Raw genomic sequence first — 16972 nt, 5'->3', positions numbered from 1 at the left:
CCACCCAGCAATTCTCATGCTTTCCCTTCTTATTCTCGTGGAGTGATTTTACTTTATCATGACACTCCAAAGCTTCGCTTTGTCAAAGTCCCTTTAGGGAAGTCGCGACACTAGTCGGCCATGTATGCAACAACTCTGAGCAGTTATTTTAGTCATGCAAGACTAAAGTCCTATGTGCATGAATGGGGAAAGAGATATTTCTGAAATCATGTTCTAAAAATGCAATTAAAAGACCAACATTTCTATCCAACAATTATCAACTGTACAAGTGTTGGACGATATGTGTAAGATCGTTCTATCGTTGGCCTTTGAGACCGCCGATACATGATAATCACGATAGCGGGTCAATAGCTTACTTACCGTAATTTCCGGACTATAAGTCGCTTCGGAGTATAAGTCGCATCTGTCAAAAAATGCGTCATGAAGAGGAAAAACCATATATAAGTCGCACTGGACTGTAACTTGCATTTATTTAGAAAATGATTATTCTTTTGGGGGGCATTTTGTTTGTTAAGTCTTTCTCCGTTGTCTCCGTTAATGTTTCAGTTAACAGTTTTTTTCATGGGTAGGCTACAGGAGCAACATATAGCGCCCTCTCGTGGCTGTAGATGGTAATGTTTTCCTTTGGTTCATGTTAGTCATAGATATGTACACTAGATGTCGCTTTGGGGTTCTAAGCATGCGTCAAAACTGCCGCCATATTGAAACAGTGGTCTTGCCATAGGAAGTATATAGGTAATGCTGCCATCTCCGCCTGTACTTCAAATTCATGGACGATGCCAGACTTTTGTGCTGTGTATTGATGTTAGGTCTACTAGCACTATGCATTATAGTTACAAAAAGTAGATTTTCATAATATCAAATTTTTTATTTTTTTCTGTACTCAATGCTAAATACATGTCTGACTGTTGCAATGAACAAAAAAAAACTAGAAAATCGCATTCATGATGATTTATGGGGATTTTATTTCCGTTACACCACAATGACGCTAATGCAGGGCTCCCCTGTTTCAAATGGCGTCTCTATTTGGCGCATTCGTTCCAATGAATTGCCGTAGCCAAGGCGACATCTAGTGTACATATCTATGCATGTTAGTCAGTATTAATTTTGACATATAAGTCGCACCTGACTACAAGTCGCAGGACCAGCCAAACTATGAAAAAAGTGTGACTTCTTGTCTGGAAAATATGGTACTTATTTATTTATTTGTTAAAGTCACTGGATAAGTTGGCACAAAACATGATTGTATCGTCTATCGGCACAACCCTAAACTGTACCATAACTTTTGTTTCTTAAGTTGGATTTATAGGTCTGCATAGGACTACGCATCAGTTTTCATTCATACTTCTGCTTTGTTGTTTGCGCTGACATGCAATTACACATGAATATCGCTATGTCCATGGGTAATGTCCACGGGCATGTTACAGTATCAAGGCAAAAGCCAAAGAAAAAGCAGCTTGTTGTTTGAGAAGGATCAATATCATGCTTAAGTGTAGGCTACGGCAAGCAATTGAGCCAGAAGTACAAAGTAGACTTAAAACGGACGTTTTTACTGTGTTTTCAAAGCTTTGATTGTGTTTACAGTGCACAATATAACGTGTTCATGTTTCGTGTGTAAAAACACAGTATTTTTCACACAATTTACTTTATAGCGCTGTTTTCACTGTCCTAAAAACGGCTGATGTCTTTCTTCTTCAATGAAGTCCCTCCTTTAGAAATGTAACGAGTTCTGATTGTGTAGCTTGTTTAGTGTGTTGTGATTCGACAGCAGCTAGCCTATGAGGAAAATAAATCGCTTGGCATTGAACTTTGAGCTTTATAATTTTGCAGGCATTATTTATGCTCTAAAACCAACTGAAGTTTGAAAAATGGGATCACAAAAAAACGACACCTTTAAAGGTGGAATACACAGAATTCACCACTATATGGCGCCAAAACAGCAATAATAATAATAATAAATGACGTAAATAATGACGCTCTGAAGCAGAGTGGAATTATGGGGTTTGTAGTCTTTAACTCAACCGCTGATGGCCATTAATCAGACGCGAACAAGAAATTGTTCGTTGACGGATAAGGTAATCAAGTCTTATAAATGTTGCGTTTGATGACATTATTTCAATATAAAATTTTATATTTGATGTTTAAAACGAAATTGTTAGTCATAGATGTTACAGTATGAGTCCAAATTCGTGTGTTAACACAGCACAGAATTAAGTGCTCAAACTTACAATCTAAAATGATTTTTCACATAATGTATTGACAGTACAAATCTTATTGTGAGGTTATGATGTAAAATTATGATAGACTGTACAGTACCAAACTCTACTAGTAAGTGTCTTATTGCTGTACAATACCTCTTGATGTGCATTATATCGTCCGCGGGAAGACGCACTGACTACAGTCTACACACTAATGTTGTGATCGATATAATAGCATACGATTTTTGAAGAGTTACAAATCAAAACAACTCACCTGTCGCGTATAACACAAGCAAGATTAGCTGTCTAGTTAAATGTTGTCGCAAAGCTCTCTCCATCCAGATAATGCAACACCGATATTGATCCTCATTCTTTTTCTCATCTTGTTCCAAACTCTTCTTGGGTCGTTTGGTTGGCCCGTACGCTAACGGGAGCTGTCTTTGCTGACACAACCAGCGGCAGACGGTAAAGAGTAATCTTAGTCTATAAAAAAGCACGTAGCCTGACAGGCGCTAACGCATTTGTACATGACACTGTTGTCTTGTGCTTTTTACGTCAGTAAAGGCGGTAACAAAGGGTCAGGTGGATATTAACGTCATTGACAGGAGACTGCACTGCCCCATGTCAGTGTTTAGAATGGCAATTTTCTCACGATTTACAGGTAGTTGAAAACATTAGAGATATTGATAGGAATCAGTTGGACAAAATATATAACACTGGCCTAATGGTTTTTGGATATTTTACTGCAAATATCTTACAAATTGCACTTTTAACTCTTTCCCCGCCATTGACGAGATATCTCGTCAATCAAGAGAAAACGCTTCCCCGCCAATGACAAGCTGCTGCATGTCCGTGTCTGTTTTAAAGATCGCTCTGAACGAGATCTCTATGAAAAGTCCGTCACAAAAATGGAATTATCTCTGCTTTTTGCTCAAAATGTGGTGTTTTTGCAGAAACCTACCCATATTCAAAAGCTGATTACAAAAGAACTACTGAAGGTAGGATGAAACATTTTTTTTGTTTTGTTTGAAAGCAGGTCTGTTCTTTCATTTGGTATATTGTATGTTTATATATTTGAAGAAGAACATTTTCTGGAAGGCATTAAACTTTTGTGAAAATCATGAAAAACGCTGGCGCTGGCTGGCAACTTTTTTAAAAACCACTGGCGGTGAAAGAGTTAAGCTCAAATTTGTTTCAGTTGTTTCATCTTGGCAAGCGCCTCACGCAACTCTTAATAGACCCTTCCTCCAGAGAATCGTCAGTCTTTATTGAATGATTATTGGTTTATTTAACTGGATGGCGGGACTTCTGTCGCCAATGAGGCCATATTGAGCAATGCACTTATCCTATTCGAAATAATAGCTGTGCTCAGTCTTGTTATATCCAATATCTTTGGATTGGTTCGGTCTGTAGTGTGTACTAAGCCCAAAGTTTAAAAAGTATTTGAGGACTTTATGTTCTCCTTTGTCAGCATTTACAATATTGCATTGCCTATAGTATGGTACATGAGTAGACAATACGGAAAATAAACGTGGGAAGTTAAATCGAGAAACACATAAAAACGCTCAGAGGCAGGGTGCCCACTGTACAGTCACACTTCATGCTGAATTTACTTCTGACAAGAGGAAACAAAACTATTAAAGACAGCAGTAAAACAAGAACAGGGTGTAAAGAAATCTCCATAGGACAGGGACATGAGAAGGGCAATGTACGGCAAGAGGTTGTATTTTAAAGGTGTCAAACATAGTCATTATAGTGATTGCTTTCTGTCTGTGTCTGGAAGGGAGGTCACAGCGCTATAAGAGAGAAAAATCTAGACAGCCTCTCCGCAGAAGGACTTTGTGAGCATAATTCTAAGCTCAGGCCTCCATCAAGAAGCTATTATAAACATTAGGCTGTCCTTGAAGTCTTATAGATCTACAGTGAGAAATTGGTTTCTTGTGAGTAGAGTAATCGCCATGCCATGTTTTTATTCCTTTTTGATTCTACTCTGTAATGTACTCTTAAAAAAATATTATACAATACATTTTTCACTCTCAGTCAATAAAAATATATTTCTGCAACCACCAAAAACGAGTGAACGTTGTTTTGGATCACGGAGCAAAGGACCAAGTAATACATTTTAATAGTTGGCATTATAAATGTTAAGTTTAGCCATTTAGACCCACACAAAATATGTGTCCACAGATTTCAATAGGACTGTTATAAAATTCACAAAGTTTGTATCTTTCACTCTTCTGATTGTTTATTTTTTTTTACCAGAGTATGGATTCAGTATCGTATGTAAGGGTAAGTAAGAAAGTAGTAGTTTTAACTCTGTTAACTCAACCTAATCTCAAGGCCTTTTGTGGTATCCACCATTTTTCTTGATGTAAATGTGGGCGCCACCATCTTTGAGCTTTTCGGTTTATGACTTCCGGTGAGCCACTACAGCTAATGGTAGTCTATTGCAAAGGACACAAGTGTGCCGTTTTAACTGGCTTTTTAATGTTTATTACAAAATCCAGGAAGACCGACATCATTTGTGCATTTAGGGGTTGCCATAATAGCTAATACTATCGCAGTAAATCTCTACAAAACATTTGTTTTAACCATAATTCATTCACAAAAACTGAATGTGTATGTGGCGCACATGCACTCATGATCTTACAAATCCATCCAGTAAAACCTTTCATAGAAACTACCAGTAAACAATAAATACAAAATTATTTACTAATATTATGCTGATAAAAATGTGGTGATTTAGCTGATTTATTTATTCTGCTACTATATATTATTACAAAAATGTGATTACAGTACAGAATAATCTGCATAGTTAATGTTTATAATAGTTCGTAATGTGTTTGAGCGTACTTTTTATGTTTTAAAATGTTTTTATGTTTTAAATGTGTATATATATTAATTCATATTTGAATATATTCTATATGATACATAATTTTTTTATTATATATAAATAAAAAAATTCTGAAATGAATATATGTATGTGTGTGTGGTTAAATATACTTAATAATTACACACATAGGGCTCTATCTTACACCCGGCGCAATGCAGCGCAATGCGCGACGCAAGTGTCTTTCGCTAGTTTCCACCATAATTTTCACGTTTAGCGCCGCGTTGTTTAAATAGCAAATGCATTTGCGCCCCCTTTTGCGCCCGTGGGCGTTCTGGTCTGAAAACGAGGTGTGTTCAGGCGCATTGTTGGCGCGTTGCTATTTTGAGGCAACTAAAATAGACTACGCCATTGACCAACAAAAACCTGGTCTAAAGTCTAAAGTCAATGGCGCAATATGTTTTATGTTATTTAAGGAGCGCATTAGTAATATGCGCCTATAAACGGGAGGACAACGCGGGTTTGCTTATCACAAAGTACCTGAATGCGCAGCAGCACAAAAATGCTTTTAATTATGAAAGATTAAAGGATTGAATGTAAAAGATTATTATTGAGTCTCTTGGACATAAATGAGGACTAATTATGAGACGTTAGAAGGCGCAAAGAGTTGCTTCACCTGCAGCCTGGTAAGTAAATAAATGCTTTGCTTTAAACAAATGCATCTGTTTTTAAATGTTTTTTTAATGCTACCTCACGGATTTATTGTATAAGATGACTCTGTACCTGTGGATATGGTGAGATGGGAAACATTTTAAAGTAATGCTTAAAAAAAACTCTTTGCTAAAAAAAACGCTGTCCAAAGTGCTGAAACGTGAGGAGAGCCGTTTGTAAATTCTTTATCTCCTGTTTGTTACAAATAAAGTATTTTTAGAGTACAAACCTTATCTTACATACTTGTAAATTATTTTTTAATGATATTGGATAGGCATACATTTAAAGCAATTACAAGCCTGCTTTTTTACTTCTATGACTAAAAGAAAACGGGTTTTAAAGGTTTTAATAAAAAAATAACAATTTCAATACAAGTCAAAAACAACACAATTATATAACATTAATCTTAAACTGGGGATCTTCTTCCTCCGCTTAGTTTTTCAGTTTACAAAGTTCGTCGTCTAAATAGGGATTAGACATAGCGCCAGCGCAACTTGCTTTTAAAGGGGATGAGAGCTGAGACTCTCATTGGTTTACTGCACGTTACCACCAAAATACTCCCATTACAATAGGACCAACCCTTTTCGACCATGCGCTCGGCGCACAAACCATTTTTCCCGTCGTTAAAATAACAAAAGTGGATTCGGACACGCCCATTTAGACGTTGCGCTGTGCGCTTTAGACAATGCGCTTAGATCGTTAAAATAGGGCCCATATATTATGTAAAAAATACTTGTATTTTGTATGCGATTAATCGCGATTAATCTTTGCCCAGCACTAAAGTGAGAAGCTTGATGCGCCATAAACAAGTCCATTAAAAATTGCCATTTAAAAAAAAAACTCACACCAGAGAGACAGTTGTGACATTTTAAACCTGCCCCTGAAAAGGTTAAAAACATGAAGTCTTGGTAAATTCCATGTACAAACACTCGACTGACTTTCCCATTGTAAAGACACTGGTATGTCTCTGCTTTTATATTTGCTCATTGAAGACCCATCACCTCCGATCCAGAACACGAAATGATTGAATATATCTTCATATATCAAGCCACTTCTTAATTTCATCCTCACACTGAGTTATACATGGCAGGTGTAGGAAATATTCACTGTTTAAATCATGTTTTACGCGTGCTCCCACTACACTGCTTTCTATTGGCTGGCTAGAAACGGAAATCTCGGACCGGAAAGAAAATACGTCACATCACTTACTTCCGCGTTCGAGAAACAGGTGAATAGTCAAAAAATATGATTTATTTATTTGTGTTAATGGACACAATTGTCCTCTTTTTTTTCTTGTTTATGTGCACAAATGTCAAAATTCTGTATTGTTTTTGTGTCCCTGAGCATGACTTTCTTTTTCATGTCATTTTATGTATTGGTTTCTCAATTTTTTTAAATGGAACCGGTTCTCGATCCCCAACCCTAGATCTGAGCAATAATATTTTCCTCTGGGTACCCTTCAATCTCAATTCTTCTTTTCCTCTCACCAACCTCTAACAAACACCATTGTAATAGTATACCCCTCAATTTTGTATTTCAGTGTTGTCTAGTTTCATTTTAGTTTTTATATCTAGAAGTATTTTAGGTTGAACCCGTACTTTCAATCACTCATCACTATAACTTTCAATGTCCTCTCAGTGCCAAGATTGGCTGGAAATGAAAACTTTGCTTCAATGCATCAAATTGTACCGTAAAATATAAAATAATAATAAAAAGAATGAAACCCTGCAAACGTATTAGTACTTTGAAAGATTTTCACTGAAAAATCAGACACTGAAACAAGCCACTATTTGACAAGCCATTATTTCAAAAACTTGTGCAGTGTGTTCAGATGAGTTTTGTCAGTCATTGTCGATACATCTTTCCCAATAGTGTGATGAAACCAAGCTGCAAAGATGAGATGCCAAACCTCCACACTACATGTCTATCCTTTGCTCCTAGGACCACATGCTATATCTTGCATAAAATGCATGTCAATGTCAAGAGCATTGTCATGTTCTGTTGTGTCAAGACACTGAACAAATCGTGACGATCATAAAAACTTTGTAAGGGTCTTTAAGGGTTTTAATGTTAATATTGTTCCCAAGATGTTTAAGTTGTGACAGTATATACAGTGCTCTTTCTTTCTTTCTTTCTTTCTTTCTTTCTTTCTTTCTTTCTTTCTTTCTTTCTTTCTTTCTTTCTTTCTTTCTTTCTTTCTTTCTTTCTTTCTTTTTGTCTTTCTTTTGATGCTTTCTTTTTATTTTCCCTTCCTTCCTTAAGTGCATCACTTTTTGTCTTCTGGCTGTACACTAATATTTGGCTGCTACAGTAACTTTTATCAGCCAACAGTCCATAAACACAATACTCTCATGGGGACACGTGTCTTTCTGACATTCAGCAGTCAGTCCAAATATATCTATCCATCTTCAACCAAGTAAAATGTTATGGCTATAAAATCCTTCCTCTTTCCTTAAGAGAGGAAGAAAAGGATGGAGAGAGAGAGAGAGAGAGAGAGAGAGAGAGAGAGAGAGAGAGAGAGAGAGAGAGAGAGAGAGAGAGCACTAGCTCAGGGCAAATGAGATGTTGAGCCTATTCCTGGCTAATTAAATCATTCTAATAAAATACCTCTGGACACAACACAAGAGAGGAGACTTTATTAAATCATAGCCTATGGTATCAGCATGGAAACTTAAAAAGCACTGTCCTGCGGCTGGGATGAAGCTTGATTTGAAAAGTAACTAATATGAAAAATTAATTATGGCTCGAGTGTTGCTGGTATCTCCAAACAATAAAGTAAAATACTGGTTTGAAGAACAAAACCTCAAAGTAGCCTCATCACAACTTGACCGCACACAGACACTTTGATCAATTTGCATAAAAAACATTTTTAATCATTACAAAACAGCTGTCTGTACAGTCACAATAAGACACAATCTATTCTAATCACAAAAAAAACTTTGTTCTGGAAAAAAAGTTTTTTTTATCACTCTATGTTTCAACTACATTAGAATGATGTTAGATAACAGAAAGATAGTATTGCAATACAGTACATGTTGTTTTATCATTTCCATATGCATATCTGTGGGCTTCAAAAAGATTAGATGTTTCATATGGCTTTCTCAAACCAGAATTCTGAGTATCTTAAGAATTATTTTATATTTTTATAATAGTTAATGCAGAAATCATGGTTGTTTTGGAACATTCCTGTTTGTTTGTTTATTTTCAATATTTACATGGTGTTTCTGTATAGCTCAGTGGTAGAGCATTTCTAAGCAAAGCAAAAGGTCATGGGTTAGATCCCAGCAACATCACACATACACTGTAAAAAATATTTTTTATTTCAATTTATATATCAAACATATGTTGAATGAAATTAAAGTTTTAAGGCAGCCCAACACCTTTTTTTTTTGTTTGAAGTTAAAGCAAATCTTTTTTAGAGTAGAAAAAATATCTGTGATTTTTTTTTCTTTTTTATGGGCAATTTTAGGTAACGCTATGACAGTTAAGATGGAAATCAGTCTTCCAAATCTGAAAACAAACAGGCAGGTATAATAGAAATATTCAAACAGATTCACCTATCCCAGTGTTGCTTTCTGATGCCTGAAATCAGATTATCTGATGATACAGAATACTGACTACAGTTTTTCTTTCTCAGTTGAACATATTTATTCCTCATGGATGGGAAATGACATTTCAAGGTGATTTACTGACAGAGTACAAATACATGTTTAACAGTAACAGTGTATTTTTATTTGTATACTTATTTGTTTTATTATATATTTTTGATTGATGGGCTGATTAATTGAATTTTGTATAATATAATGGTCACTTGATTAATTTAGTTAAAAATCACATTAACTAATGTTCTTCATCAAACCAACTTTGTTAGCTTGTCATAAAAGCATTAGAAGAGAACACTGAGTGCCAAAAAAACTACTTAAAAGAATGAAATCCTTAAAAAAGTACACATTTGTGCTAGGCCCTGCAATGCATTTGGTTAATTTCAGCCTAACTAATGCATTAATTCAAAACAAGCAAATCTGATGGTGTGTTCCTACTGAATGAACTATTTACTGTGAGATTTGTACAGTCAGATGACCAAATCACCCAATGCTTCAGTACAATATGAAGCGTTTGGTTCCAAAATGCGATAAACGCCATATTTATAAAAAAATAGTTACCGCCAAATTCAATATTGTATCGGGTCAGTATTAAAAAGCAAATTCGTAATTTAACGCAAAATTCAATATCCGTCATGTTATTTTGCCATCTTTTCTCAATTTTTTCCCAAAACGCGATAAACGCCAGTCGTTCTTCTCTGCAGAATGCAATAAATCCGCTCAATGAATCACAGTGCACCATTCCACGCATTGTAAATAACAATGGTGGCGCGTTAAATACACACAGAATCCTTGTTTTCCTCATCTACTTGGTACTTCGTGATCAACAAGCAAACAAAATAATACTTTTGATGGGATTGGTTTTCTGTGGCGGGGAAGAAACGTAAGCCATCAAAATCTAATGATTTACGTTAGAGGCACTCTGAAGACGGAAAAATGCCAGTTGTTGTTTGTTCTGACACGACAGCATTAAGCTTCTGTCATGCTTACACATTGACCCCAGGGTATCTTATGAAAAACTTTCCATTATTTTACTCGAAGTCAACGAAAATCAAGCAGGACCAAAACATTTTACAGCTGATCGCTGTCAAAAAAGTTTAAGGATGACGTAGCATTACAACTGCTATGACAATGTTCCTAATATGACAAACTAAGTGTTTTGATTAATGCCATTAATGTTGATTTATTTGTATCAGTGTATACCACTAGTCAACTAAATGAATATAACATGGCAAAGATGAATGTACATTTATACATTGATTCAATAGATTTATAACATTTTGGGGGAAAAAAATCAGTTTTTATAATAAATCTTTGAATCAGATTATGAATTTGAATTTTTAATGTTATTATAACCTAAAGATGCTATGTGAAAGTTTGTAACAGAAAATAGTGGTTTTCATCTTCTCACTTTCTTGGTATAGAAAACATATTTTTAATGAAATTAGTCAAAATAGATTTAGTGCCTTTTGGAACCAACCTCTTCATATTTACATAGACTAAAGATGTACCATGTGCCTTTTTTTTTTTTAAGAAGGTAGGCAGTCGCTAGACATGCCCTGTTTAAAATCTGTCATGTATGATCTGTCAACCAATTCGAGCCATTTTACCGCAAGAATTATGGCAGGAACTTCCTCAGTTCTCTGTATTCATCTCTTACACATCCGATTACAAATTTAAATGTCCTCCTAGTAGCGTGCGAGCGGGTGTTTTCCTGTCTCTCTTCACTCTCTAAGCAACACACGTTCCTAGAGGGGACTGCAGACATGCAGAAATAGATTCTGCTTTACTCAATGCATTTTCAATGACATAAATCCTCTGTGTGCTGTAGAAAGAGAGAAGGAAGGAACGCTGTAAAAAAGGGAGAAAGAATTTTGTAATCAAAGGTCTGCTGACAGAAACCACAGTGGCGGCATTTGATAGATTGATGGATGCTTGATGCATTTAGGTGAACAGATGGATGAATGGGTGGATAGATAGCAGAATTGTGGCAGAGATGGAACAAAAATAATCTTTTCAGGCATTCCAGTATGGCTTACAGATATATAGGCGCCCATTTCTTCATTGCTCTCTGACTGAATAACGAAATTGATGCAAATGAAAATTTGGATTGGTGTAAAATTGTATTGAAAGGCTTCAAATCAGCAATTGGTGGAGTGCTAAGAGAGGAGTGCTGAATATTAGTGTGTTTTAGCACTGCATGTAGGTGATTCATCTCGACCATCTTTTTATATGCTTTAGTGAAGTACTAGATGGGAAATAATTTGCTTCAATTCTTCATCTGTTACGGTTCTGAATAAAATAATAATAAAAGAGGAAATGATAGAAAAGAGGTAAGGTGGGGGAATCCAGAGGCATGATGCAATAAATCTTAAAGAGCAAAAGCTTTCAGCAGGAACATTTCCTTTAGTTTTTATTAGGTAACACAAAAATACAGTTTACAACTCTCCATGGGTTATTCTGGTGTTATAAAGGGAAAATTTGTATAAAGCCAAAAACAAAATGACCTTATAGATCTGATTTTATCACATTTTTTATGTTACTCTATCAACATCTTTTCCAACAGCCAATTAGTTTTTAGCGTTCAGATTAGTGTTGATTTCAGAGTAAAGGGCTGTTCGCATTATAACGATAACTATAAAACATAGTTTTGAAAATAGTTTTATATAGCAGAGTTCACACCACAGCTATAACGATAAAGATACAATGAACGATATCATTGGGATCACTTTCTGAGCGATTTTTCCCCACCTGATAAACGATAAATCATTGACAGCCAATCAAATGTTTTTGAATTTCAAGTGCACACGCACTTGAAATTAATCTCAATGCGAGGTCCATACCATAAAATTACCTCAGGTATCTAGCGCTGATGCAGTTGCCGTGAAATTCACTACGTAATGCTTTTTTCCTCCCAGAACAACAGCGCCAAAAGGTAAGATATTATTACACAAAATATCAGATTAACTGTTTAGAGTTAAGAGTGAAACGCAGCATGTTGAAAACACCTGCTAGTTACGCGTGGTGTAAATCAATGCAACAAGAACAGCAAATTTACATATTCAGTGACATGTAAACAATTGCAAAAGTTTTCGTTACAAAAATATCCAAAAGGGAATGTGGAGTTGTCGTCATGCTGTGTTGCATTATGGGTACTCTGCCATATTTGCAGAATCGCGTCCTATCCCGCTGTATTTGAGTTTGTGTGTTGGAAGTTGTGTTTGGATTTTCTGTCGAGATTTTAATAAAATACGATATGTTTGGTCAGTACTGCTTGATCAAGAAATGCCATAGCAGGTCGCACGATCGTTCAGGGAGGAAACTGGGCAACGGAATACGTTTTTCAGCTTTCATTCTTGGAAAAAACAACAAGGGAAACCGGTGGAGGAGCTGAGGAAAAGACGCCGGATCGCGTGGTTTGCCTGCTGCAATCAGGAGAAAAACTTTTGCTTTTCATAAATCTCTGCATCAGCGAGAGTGTATTTGCTGCATTTTCAGTCATTCAGTACTTTGTGATTAATAAAAGCAGAACCACTTAAATTTTAAGTGTCTTGTTTTTATGCTAACACTGCCAAACTAATTTGTAAATGTAAATTATGTATTAATTTATTTCTGATCAACATAACCTCATGAGTTATAAAAATAAATCTTTAGACAATTTTAACGATTATAACAAATATTTTTTATTAAATGCAACTGCTCAAACCCACTGCTTTTTCAAATAACATAACGTTACCTAAATATTTAGCATTTTGTTTGTTTTAAAGGGGCCATGTCACACGACTTTTTTAAGATGTCGAATAAATCTTTGGTGTCCCCAGAGCACATATGTGAAGTTTTAGCTCAAAATACCATATAGATAATTTATTATAACATGTTAAATTGACACTTTGTAGGTGTGTGCAAAAATGTGTCGTTTTGGGTGTGTCCTTTAAAATGCAAATAAAGTGCAAACACTGATCGCAATGATAGTGGTTTGTTGCAATTGAAACTCAATTGTGCTGTGAATTATTTTCTCTCTCTTTTTCTCTGCACTAAATGGCAGTGCTGTGGTTGGATAGTGCAGATTAAGCGGTGGTATTATTATAATAAGAGCTCCTTATGACATCATAAGGAGAGCCAAATTTCACCTATTTTTTCATGTGCTTGTAGAGAATGGTTTACCAAAACTAAGTTACTGGGTTGATCTTTTTTACATTTTCTAGGTTGATAGAAGCACTGGGGACCCAATCATAGCACTTAAACATGGAAAAAGTCAGATTTTCATGCCATGGCCCCTTTAATAACTTGGCCAAAACAGAAGTGCCATCTTATGAACATGTGTTGATTCATTTCACAGAATACAACAGAGAAAGAATCAATTTTATAGAATCATTAAGATACGTAGGTATTAATACATTGTCAGTAAATGGCATGTTTCTTTTAGCTGGTTTGCCATCCGTCATACAACTCCGAAAGAAGAATGTCATCTTACTCTGAGCTTGAAGGGATTTATTGCTCTTAAACTCCTGCAAAGTGTATGCACTCAATCCAAAAACAAGGTAATTCACCAGATATGTGAGTGGAGGTCAGGGATGGGCAGTATTTCAAATACATGTATTTAAAATTTGTATTTGAAAAAAATGAAATGTAATTTGTATTTAAATACATTTAAGATGAGTATTTTTGTATTTTTAAAATACTCAAAATACTTTGAGCCAGTCAACCAGTCAGGGTGCTGTTTTCATGCATCAACTAGTTCAGACCAGACAACAGAGTTCAGGTAAGCAAATATATCTGTGCAGCTTTTAGTGGGCAATAATTGAAATGTTGGAGTGGGAAATAAAGCAAAGGCGATTGAATTATTGGGTGTGATGTGATTTGTGTTATAACTGTCGCAAAAGGAAATTCAAATTCACACTTGCACGTTGGCAGGCAGTTGCACGCTACAGTTGCACTTGCACATTGCACGACTGAAAATAAAACGTAGCGCTTTTCTAAGCGGATTCAAAAGAGGAACTACACTGCACGGCGCAACAGCACCCTTGGGAGTACTTCGACTCGCCTGAAAAGTCCGCTCCCCTTCTCCCTCTCATAATGGTAGAGGGAGGGTGTTACTGCGCCGAGTCGAAGTACTCCCAAAAGTGCTATTACGCCATAAAATATAGTTCCTCTTTTAAATCCGCTTAGAAAAGCGCCACGTTCCATTTTGTACCACCAAACTTGCTCATATAACTACTCGTCTTAAATAGGAAAAACGTTGATGTGTTTGGTCACTTCTAACTTATCTCTGAATGGTACCATTGAATGAATGGGGCTAAGCTAAATGCTATCGAAGTGTCGCAGCGCGCTCCAGCGCTTATGTGCACGCACACAGATGATAGAGGGATGTATCAACAATTCTTAGTTAAGGTAATAACATATTTTAATATTGAAAATGAGTAGACTATTCCTTTAACATATAAACTGATTAGGTTGTGGGTCATTTTGACGACACATAAAAACATCATAAAAACTTTTTCATAAAACATCACTTTACTTGAAGGGGTGTTCACAAGGCTGACATGACACATCCATAACCACAACACGACATGTGTCACGAACATGAAGGAGACCCCATGGATGTCCATGAAAACTGGCATTAAGCGTCATTCGTTCAATCATGTCACTTTCACTGCAAAGATGACATTGTTTGAGATGTCCCTGTTATTACAAATCGACATTAAAGCAACACTATGTAGTTTTTTACATTTAAATAATGTCTCTAAAATTATTTCAATGATAGAACAACTTTTAACTGGACAAATTGTACTGTTGCTGCAACCTGAGCAGCCTCCTAGCTGCTACAAGCACACTCTGAAAGTGGCGGTGGAGGGTAGAGCACACAGCCCCGCCCCTCCCCCTGCCTGCAGAAGAGTGTCTGATACCAGGCACTGTTGCACTTTCAACAACATGGGGGAGCTGTAAGTCATTTTTAACATGGAAACTACATAGTGTTGCTTTAACCCATACATCATAACTTGCCATGACATCTTGACATTAACCAAGACAACATAACTGACCACTTTTTACCAGTGATACAAATATAATTTGTCATTAAAATTTCATTAAGTGTTAATACTCTGTTAAATAGTTTTATAAGAGCATCATGAATATTCTTCAGTTCATAATGTTTATTTGATGGGTATTAATAATATTTGACATAGTATTAACACTTTCTGACATTTAAATCATGGTTTAATGCATTGTTAACCCACAAAGCTAGGTAGTTTCTTAAGTTTGATAATTATTGTTTATAATTTATAACAAGTTGTGTTGTATTGGTTTATGTGTCAAGTTGTCATAACAAAGACATCTCAAACAATGTCATCTTTGCACCAAAAATCACACAATTGAGCAAATGACACTTAATGGCAGTTGTCATAAATGTGCATAAAATCTTCTTCATGTTCATGACACATGTCATGTTATGATCATGAATGTGTCATGTCAGCCTTATGCACACCCCTTCAAGTAAAGTGTTACCAAGTTTTTTTTTCTAGTTTTTTATTTTTTACAGGGCAGGGGAAAGCAAGAGGTACCTAAAATAAAATAAATAAAAAAAAACGTTTTTAAGCAGTTGCACACATCTAAATGCTTTTTGGCATTCAGAAATAGACCCAGATAGATTTCAGCCTAATAGGGATACTTGCACAGAATCACCAATTTCACATGTATTTTGTGTATTTTCAAAAAATACTGTATTTGTATTTAAATACATTTTTCCTCACAGTATTTTGTATTTGTATTTAAATACATTTTTCGACACAGTATTTTGTATTTGTATTTGAAATACATTTCCATGTATTTATGCCCATCTCTGGTGGAGGTAGTGCGCCCGGATCCGTAATCCAGCCTTGGGCTGCTAAATCATATGGATTTATGTTGTTTATTTGTATAAATAAAGTTTTTTGGCAGTAGCATTTAGTTTCTCCCGATAGGGTCCCTTCTATTTTCTTTCAACTTCTCAATTTCTTCTGTTCTTCTTCAATTTTACCTAGTTTTAGCTTAACATACCCTCAATTAAAGGTGGAAAAGAGGATGTTTGTTTAATACATTTTTGCAATATTACCTGAAACTGTCTTTACTAAATGATAAAAGACTATTTATTAGGCGCACTGACAGTAATAAAATTAATATATTTCATCTGTGCATAAGGTAGGGCCTTATAAACATCAGCCAATCGTTGATGCAATCATCGCAATCGTCATTGGCCCTCTGGCTTGTCAATCACTGCCATTACGTTTCTTGCGAGAGACGTGCGTGCTCCAGTAACATTACACGAGTGACGCATGCGCATAGCGCATGAAACTTCCTCTTAAGTTTCGGTTTGTTTTCATTTTCGCTCCTGCTTTCCTCCTCGAATCTGCCCCATGGAAGAGAAGAAACCCGAAGGAGGACCTAAAAGAAAGAGTTTTGAAGTCGCTGAGAAGAGGAGAAAATTGTCAGAATAATGTAAACAACCCAGAGTTGTTATTGGAGAAACATTTCAACACTGGAGAGCAATGAAGGAACAGAGAGGTGTCAAGACAGACGCGCAGCTCGCAAAAATTCTCTTCGACAGGTAACAGTGATTATTCTTTCTTTGTGGAATAATTATTGTTGTACTGTTA

The sequence above is a fragment of the Misgurnus anguillicaudatus genome, chromosome 18 (genome assembly GCF_027580225.2).
Source record: "Misgurnus anguillicaudatus chromosome 18, ASM2758022v2, whole genome shotgun sequence".
NCBI lineage: Eukaryota > Metazoa > Chordata > Actinopteri > Cypriniformes > Cobitidae > Misgurnus > Misgurnus anguillicaudatus.
The sequence above is the reverse complement of the archived record's forward strand: the minus strand, read 5'-3'. Positions refer to the sequence as shown.